This window comes from Microtus ochrogaster, chromosome 10 (genome assembly GCF_000317375.1).
Source record: "Microtus ochrogaster isolate Prairie Vole_2 chromosome 10, MicOch1.0, whole genome shotgun sequence".
Lineage (NCBI taxonomy): Eukaryota > Metazoa > Chordata > Mammalia > Rodentia > Cricetidae > Microtus > Microtus ochrogaster.
The window spans coordinates 19,287,410-19,296,655 of record NC_022016.1 but is presented as its reverse complement, the minus strand read 5'-3'; the positions used below and the strand labels follow the sequence as shown (position 1 = coordinate 19,296,655).

Below are 9,246 nucleotides of genomic sequence, written 5' to 3'. Positions count from 1 at the left end.
TTTTATCCAACTGAGACCCCTATCTCATGACCTACCTCCAATATGTAGTCACTTTTCTCATGTTAGTATATTTTGAAAGCTAGGAATAATATTTTACCTATGTGCATGGTTCACAACTTTTATGATGGCTTAATAACAAACAATATGAATAAATACTTCTGATAAACCCTTTGGAAAAATGTGCAGTTTTATTTACAGCCAGATAAATATATTTCTAGAAATGTTTATGTAAAAGAGGTGATAGCCACTGAATTTCAAAGTTGGTGGAAACAACAAGGATCAAATTGACACAAAAGCCAACATGTGAGGTTTCTGTACAGACAGAAAAACAGGCAGATATTACTGTGTGGGTATGAGCTTGGATTCTTGGTTTCGTCTTTCAATTCCACCTGGTCAGTAGTCGTGAAACATTTGGTTGATTAATAGTCAACGTCTTTTCTCCCAGCTTTATTCCAAACCTAGCGCAAATATTGGCAACGATTAGCCCTGAGGAGTGAGTGAGCAGAGCATTGTGGTAAGACCTTCATTCACATCCTTGAAGAAGTCTGGTGTATGATGCTCTATGTTACGAGCACTAACTCTATTTTATTGTTCTGAATCTTGCAGAAATAAGTTCTGGTACAATGGATTTGGAAACTTGGGTACTTTCAGCATGGCAGTCTCCAATCTGTCTGAATGCATCAATCCTACACAAGTTGTGTTTCCAAGGGATCCTTACACCAGCCCACTTGCCACCAGTCACTCACGGCAAATGCCCAAGTAAAAAAAAAAAAAAGTTCCCTTCTTACAAGTGGTAGTTGAGGTGTTCCTTGACAGCTTTGTATAGAACAAAAAGAAGAAATCCCAATTCACATTCAGAATAAATTGCCAATGAAGGTACTGAAGAGGAAGGCCTGGAGATCAAGAAATAGTTGAAGTCTCAGGATGATAATGAGATCATCTAAGAGAGTACCAGTGTTTCCTTGTCCGCACCAGCTCCATTTGAATTCACTGAACCACAATATAATAAATCTCATCATGCTGAATGGTGTGCAGGCCAAGAAATGGAAGCTTTATTCCACAGAGGTTGCTGGAGCCAAGAAGGATAGGAAATCTCAATACGACTGGAGGAGGCTGAGGAAAGCAAACTAACAAAAAGGAAAAAAAATGTGTTCCGAAATCACTCACTCCTGTGAGTAAGCTAAGTCTATCTCCATTAACTTCAGCAGTGGCTACAAATGTGCCAGGATTTGCTCATACATTTCTGTTCTGGTCGATTAGCCACGATGTCCTACAGGAGATGAAACCAGAAGCAATCAGCCAGAGAATCTTTTACTAATTTCTTTAATGTCCAGGAATGAATGAGGCCACCCACCAGGACTTTCAAAAATCTCCAAAAACTATCTTACCACAGTGTCTCAAGAAAAAAAAATCCAAAGTTTAAAGAGAATATGGAGATCCTATCAATGTCCCAACATTCTCCTATCTGTACGCCTCAGTTACAGGAAGAAAAAGACACCTAAAAGTGACATCTGTTCTCATATGTACAGTCAGCCCACTAACTCTCTATAGACCTATCTTATTAAGAAACCTAAAAAGTTGCCCCTAAATTGTGATTTTTTGTCTACTTTTAGTCTCATTAAATATTGTGCCTTCTTTAAAAGGAGACTAGAATAAAGGAAAGATCTATAGGACTGATGTCTGCTTGGCAGTCGACAGAAGCAACTCAGCACAGGGAGATCAGATTCAAGTGCACCAAACTTCAGGAAGCTGAAATCAGTGAAGCCAAACTGGGGGTGGAGTGTGGGCAGGGTGGGCTGTATTTAAATTTAATTCCAATGGCACATAGGAATCTACAAAAAGGACAAAGATGTGTGCACTTCCTCGTTCATATAATTTTAAGTTATTGTAATTTCAAATATGTGTGGATTTTATATGCATGACTTTACAATTTTTGATAGATTTCAGGAAACTGATTCAGCTCTGGACCCCGGGGCTTGCCAGCGCATGGGAATGCTGTCCCTAGCTCAGTGGGTTCTCCACGGGGGCTCTACAGCTGCCACACTTGAAAGGCTTTCCATTGTGCCTTCCTCACTGTGGCCCTGAGGACTGAGGGAGGGCTACTCAGCCTGCGCTGCCTTTATTGCTGCTCGGTGTACCTTCCTTTACCAAAGACAGACAGCTCTCCAGGCCCAAAGTGAGTTTCTCCCCTTTGCTTCCCACTTCGCAATAATCAAATTAAGTCTACTACGTTCCCGCGTAAAGAATCTGGCTATAAGATAAAATTTCCTCCTCAGTGTGAAGTGACTCTTTGTCAGTCACACGATGAAAAAGACAACAGTCCTTGCCATTTCCTAATGGTAAGCCTCCTAGGAAATATTTGTGCTGGTCGAGCTGAAACTGGCCTGGCGCTCTGAAACAGAGCGGTCATGGAGCTTATTCTACACGAGAGCTGTCTTCGTCTTGAAACACCCAAGACTCCCCTATACACACACTTTCACCTACTCGCTGTCTATGAGTGCCGACATCGTCACCCCGCTTACCACAAAGGTTCTGCTGTCAAAGACTCTTACAATTACAGACGGGTCACTTTCATATTTGTCACACATCAGTCCTCTGTCGGGCACTACCTCAGAGCTTTTGTTTCTCTAGTCCTCTCAAGCCTGAAATGTGCCTGTTTAATACCACACGTTTTAAAGACCTAGGGTCCAGTGATGTTCAAGACATTGTTCCGAGGAAATTTTCAAGTGGCAAAATTATATTTTGGACTGAATTTCATGGATAGTTTAGGCTATTTTCATATCTAATATGAAATACGAATGAAATATTTCATTTCTGAAGAAGCATGCTGATCGTAGTATTGCCAGCTAGCATTTTCTTTCCTTTTATCAAGGCATGCTTCAGTGGAATTTTTCTCAGCGGTCTAAAGCCTTTGGATGGTCATAACAAAATCTTGTGTGGGAGGGAGGGAGGGATAGAAACAGAGCTGGGAGAAGGAGGGAGAGAAGGAAGGAGGGATAGGGGGACATGTTCACTGGACATAAACGAGAGAGCAGTCCCACCCTGGGGTGCGAGAGGTCTCTAAAGCAGGTGTCTCGGCTGTTCTTCTCTTTGCAGTTTGATTAGACACTGGTTAGTCCTACAGCTCTCCCAAAGTATCTATGCTTAGGTTTCACTAGGGCAAATTGTTCAAATGTTGATTGTGTTTCTCTGGATGTGGGCTGGTGATTTCAGCCTTTCTCGTAAGCGCGTGCCTCGGAGGCTGGTGGTCACTGACAGCACACTGGATAGCAAAGGTATAGAGGCTATACATGCGAAAATGAGAGGCAGAGTCCACTTACTAGGACAAGTTTTTATTCAAAGGCATCCTCTTGCAGACTTCCTTAGCTGGAGGAAGCCTTTGGTGTTCAGGGATTTACATGAATCGCCCTGTTGACAGAAGGACTTGCTTTGATCACTCTTGCATGATCTTGGGATCCATTTGTTTCTTTTCTTTCTAGATGTGCCAAAAACTGCCAGCAACAGATAGAAAGGGAGAATTTCTACACCTACGCTCTAATAACTGTACCCTGCCTTTAGCAAACCATGAAGCCTGACCTATTAGGTATAAGTGATGTAGCTCATTCTTAACAGACTTACTGAAAACTTCTTGGTTAAATGTTTATTAGAAACCTAGGTTTCTAAGAGGGTTTTATTCTAATAAGGTTCGTTAGAAACCTCTTTTTGTTTTGTTTTGGTGTAGTTTTCTATTTTTTTAGTATAGCTGTGGTGTTAAAGTTGAAAAGAAAATATTTTATACACTGTTTTGCATATGAAGTTTTACCATCATAGCATACAGGAAAGATAATTGAGTAGAAATTGCTTATCAGTAATGGCATGAGAGTTGACTTCAAATAACAGCTTTATATTTTATTTTGTTTGCGTCATCATGTGTTGTGTGTGTGTACGTGTGTGTGCACGGCACGTGTGCACACGTGTGTGAACACACCATGATGCACATGCGCAGGTTAGACAGCAACTAGTAGGGGTCGGTTTTCTCCTTCCACCAAGTGGGTTCCAGGGATCCAGCTCAGGTTGTGAGTCTTGAGCCTTTTCATTGGCCTGAAAAATAAACACAGTATTAAATATGCATAGTGCACAGTCGTTAGCACAGGTAACCAGATGAAAATTGTGTCTGCCTTGACTGTGACCAGCTGGGATTTTCATCTTGCTGTCTGTGCTGATGGGTGGAGCAACACTTCTCCTCAAGGTCTTTCTGAATTCCAGAGCCCAAGTGTCTGGAAATGTGCTACACTCGTGGTTTGCCCCTACAGATCTACCTTCCATTAATCCTGTCAGGTGCTACGCACACTGTAGGGATTACTCCTTTTGTAGTAAGTACACTCCAGGTAGATGGGACATGTGGAAGAGAAGAAGCCAGCGGAATGAGTCTGCCCTAATGTCTGCTCAGGTGAGTAAGAAGAGTTACAATGGGCTGGGAGTTAGCACAACCTGGTGGAAAGTGTGTTTCAAATTCTCAGTCACTTAAGCTGTGTGGTGCTAGGATCTGAGTGGATGATAGGGAAGTGGCTTAATACAAAGAATCTAGAAATAAATTTAAATGACTAAAAGAATTTGGAGTATAAAAGAGGAATCTAATCCAGACGAAAAGGAAATGCACGTAATTAAATAAATGATTGGATCAATAGGCCAAAAATTCAAATGTCTGAAAAAATGCATAGACTTTCAGAGAAAGCAACAGAGAAAGAATCAGTAATTTTGGTCTAAAGGTAAACCATGGTGGGGGATGTGAGAGGTAGTTCAGCAATTCGAAGCACTTTCAGCTCTTGCAGAGGACCCAAATTCTCTTCACAAGACCCATATGGGGCAGCTCACCCATAACACCAGCTTTAGGGGATCTAATGTCCTCTCCTGCCCTCTGTGGGTATCTATACTAGAGTGCACGTAAACACACACACAAAAACACACACATGCACGCACGTGGGCACGTGCGCACACATACACACACAGAGAGAAAAAGGAGAGAGAGGGAGAACTTAAACTCTTTAAAAACTGAATCAGTTATCTTGTCTTTCATGTACCCATGTACCACTGTTTACCATCCACTACGCGGTTTCTCACCATATCTTCTCATAAGACTTTTCAGATCAAGCAGTTCCTGGCCCAGAAACAAAAGCAAAATAGTTCTGTCTGCCCAGTGGGTTAAGATGAAAACCGGTAACCAAATCAGGTACAAGTTCATGAGAAGACACTGGATGAGAATCGAGCTGGGTCTGTAAGAGTTCACATACAGCTTGTGACTGAGGGTTTACGCTGAAGCATGGTCATCTATCCGACCAGATGCAGCTGAGCATCTTCAAGTTCTGGAGATGTTCAAATGTTTTAACTTAAACTCAGCCATGTTTCAATGGAGATCTTATTGGCTATTATCCATTCCATTGGTGTAAGAGCAGACGGGAGAGGGCTTCGGAACCAGCAATGTCCTCTGGCCCCCTGGTGCAGGGGAGCCTGGAGCAATGGTTGTTAGGCTGTGTGTGGAAAGCTGTCATCTCCTTTCTTATACATCTTCAGAGGCAGCTATGAGCTAATTGGTTTGTTCAATAATAAAATGTAGACCCTTTCAAAAAACATAAATTAATCATGGACTTTTGAAGGCTAGGTAAGGATACCTACCAAAATGGATGCCCTGAGTTCCATCCCTCGGATCCACAGGGTGGAAGGATATGTATAGGCTGTTCCTTTGACCTCCACACACAAGCATGGGCACGTGGACTTGTGCGTGTGCATGCATGCACACACACAACAAATAGATAGATAGATAATAAACGTAATTGCAAAAACTGTAAATGAATCACAGCAGCCTCTGAACCCTTACCACCAGTGCTCCAGGCTCCCCTGCACCAGAAGGCCAGAGGCCTTGGGTAGCCGACATTGCTGGTTCTGAAGCCCTCTGCTGTCTGCTCCTGTACCAGTCTTGACTAAAGAACGGGATACACTTCAAATCCTTGTCTTTCTCTCAGTCTTCCACTGTAACTGGCTGTGTTGCAGCCAATCACTGATGAACTTTCTTCTGTGCCCTCCAACATAGACAACATAGTCTTGCTTTTAATTTTGCTGTTTGATAGCCTTTTACAATTTTTTCCCCATTTTTCTTAGATTAGAAAAAGGAAACAAATTTTTATCAACACTATCATTTGCACATATAAAGAAAGTAAGAATTTGAATACTTAATTTGATTTTTGAAGTCTGTATTCATCTTTTTCACCTTTTTTTTCCAGAGAAGAATGGCCTTCTCTCTTTTCTTTCCTTTTTTTTCTTTCTTTTTCTTTTTTTGAATATATTTTTACACTTTAATTTATTTATTTTTATTTTATGTGCACATTTGTCTGTGTGAGGATGTCAGAGCTCCTGGAACTGGGATTATATACTGTTGTGAGCTGCCATGTGGGTGCTGAGAATTGAACCCGGGTCCTCTGGAAAAGCAGCCAGTGCTCTTAACCACCAATCCATCTCTCCAGCCCCTTTTCTTTCTTTTTTCTTTTCTTTCTTTCTTTCTTTCTTTCTTTCTTTCTTTCTTTCTTTCTTTCTTTCTTTTTGTGGGGGACAGGATTTCTCTGTGTCCTGGCACTTGCCCTGTAGACCAGAATAGCTTCAAACTGGAATTAAAGGCATGTGCCACCATTTCCCAACCAAATGACTTTCTCTTCTGTAGTAGGAGCTGTGGTGGGCTGCGTTCCCGCCTAGCTCCGCACGGCTAGCTTTATTCAAAATAATTACATGGAAACTGTATTCTTTTGAACACTGCTTGGTCCATTAGTTCCAGCCTCTTATTGGCTAACTCTCACATCTCGATTAAACCATTTTTACTAATTTGTGTAGCCCCACGAGGTGTGGTTTACCATGAAAGATCTTAACCTGCTTCTGTGTCGAGTGGGAGAATCATGGCGACTCCTGACTCGGCTTCTTTCTCCCAGAACTCTGTTCTGTCTATTCCGCCTACCTAATTTTCTGTCCTATTAAAGGGCCGAGGCAGTTTCTTTATTTAACCAATGAAATTAACACAAAACAGAAGACTCTCCCCCATCACTCTTCACAATAGAATACTTGTCTATCTTAATCAACTAAGTCAGGAGAGCACAAAGTCCATCTGCTGTCCACTTGTTCTGTAAACTGGGCATGTCCACACTCTTAGTTGCTTACAAGGAGTACTTGGTCCTAAAGCACAGACCAAAGATATAGAAGATAGAATGTTGCAGGATTTTTGTCATTCGTCTATTAGCATATTGGAAGGAGCAGCTTGGCTCAAAGGGAAGAGTTTTCGTTAGATCATACATGATCCAAATACCCAAATAAAAGGCCTAGGCCATGCAAAGGATGCACTCGGGTGTAAGCAAGCTGGCAGCAAACCAGGGGAGCATGCATGGCTGGAGACTTGGTTCTCATCCTCTTCTGGAATGAACAATGGCAGCAGTGGGAACGGAGGCAGTGTATCCACTGGATGTGTAGTGGCACAGCTTCATTCTGTATTGTGAGTATACTTTATTGATTGACATCTGTCAATAAGTCTGACTTGATCACAGAGTTCACTTCCTCTTTAGCTGGTGCCCAATGTGGGTCACTATAGTAAATGGAGATGGAACTTTTGTGTCCCGACTAAATGGTCCCAAATAATCATCAGAAACTTATATTAATTACAAACTGTTCAGCACATAGTTCAGGCTTATTACTAGCTAGCTCTTACGTTTAAATTAACCCGTTTCTATTAATCTATGCATTGCCTCGTAGCCATGGCTTTTATTGGTCTGCTGGCATCTTGTTTTTTGGGCAGCTGCTGGTATCTTTCTTAACTTTACCCCTTCCTCATCAGAGTCCTCGGCTTGAGTGTTCTGACTAACCCGATCTTTCCTGGCTATTGGTCAAACAGCTTTTATTATTAGCCAAGGGGAACTATACATTATATAGAAACATTCCATAGCAATAGAACTCTTTCTTTGGTGGTTTAGATGTAATTGGTCCCCATAATCTCATAGGGAGTGGCACTATTAGAAGGCATGGTTTTATTGGAGAGGGTATGGCCTTGTTAGAGGATGTGTGTTGCTGCGGAGGTGGGCTTTGAGGTTTGCTATGCTCAGACTATCACCTAATGTGTCAGTCAACTTCCTGTTGCCTCCAAGATGTAGGACTCTCAGCTACTCCAGCACCACATCTGCCTGCACGCTGCCATGCTCCCCATCATGATGATAATGGACTGAACCTCTGAAACTGTAAAGGAACCACCCATTAAATGATATTTTTTATGAGTTGCTGTGGTCATGGTGTCTTTTCACAGCAATAAAAGCCCTAACTCTAACTAAGATACTTCCTTTAACAGTTGTTCCATTAAAGGAACATAAATCGGGGTCCTTGAATGCTCAAAGGCAGTTTCTTTTATAACTTAAATAAAGCAGTAGTGGGGTGACTTACATTCCTGAAAACACTGCTAATGGGATTGGTTAAGGTTTCATGAGTTAGCCCACATTAGCAACTATCTCAAGTGTTTAAATATTACTAAGCACCACTGATAAAATGTACTCTCTTCCAACCATTGGTATATAAATGCTAGAGTATGCTTAAATATAATCAGAGACTATTAAGAGCATATGCAAAATTGAAACTTAGAACAATGGTGTGTTGAAAGAAGTTAGGCTTGAAAAAAGTCACTGTGCATTGAAAAGAAGGGGAAACTAAACAACAACTACCTATATCTCATGGTAAGGCTAAATTGCAGTTGGAAGAGAGCCAGCTAGTTACAGCATGCAGAAAAGGTGAAAATCTCCCAGAGTACAACTGATGCAGACTGAGCTCTCTGGAATCCTTTCCAAATATATTTCCAAATAAAAGTGTTCGGCTTCACTGTTGGATGCCAAGAAATGCTAGAGGCCTGGAATGCTAAACTGGGAATGTAAAACACAAAATGACCAAAAGCTCATTGACAAAATACCTCAGATCAGCCCATTTCTCCACAGGGCACGAGGGGCAAGTTTTCCTTCTTACAAGGGATCCTACTCAACAGGCATTCCACCAGTTACTAGCCATACCATGTCTTCGTCCCTTTGCTAGAAGATGACCAACAGACCTGACTAAAGGTAAAACTACTGGAAAAGTCTCCACATTGATTGATTTCTGTTTCTTGTTTGGTGGATGCTGGGCATCTTCCTCCATGCTGCAGTGTGCCCAGAGATGAGTGGCATGAGATGAGTGCATCTTTTTAGAGCTGCAAGCCAATAG

General features: G+C 41.7%; 1 pseudogene; it reads left to right on the top strand.

Annotated features, from left to right (window-relative positions):
- The first annotated feature begins 5,062 nt into the window (after window positions 1-5,062).
- Window positions 5,063-5,258, top strand: LOC101984952 (annotated as a pseudogene).
- The last annotated feature ends 3,988 nt before the right edge of the window (window positions 5,259-9,246 follow it).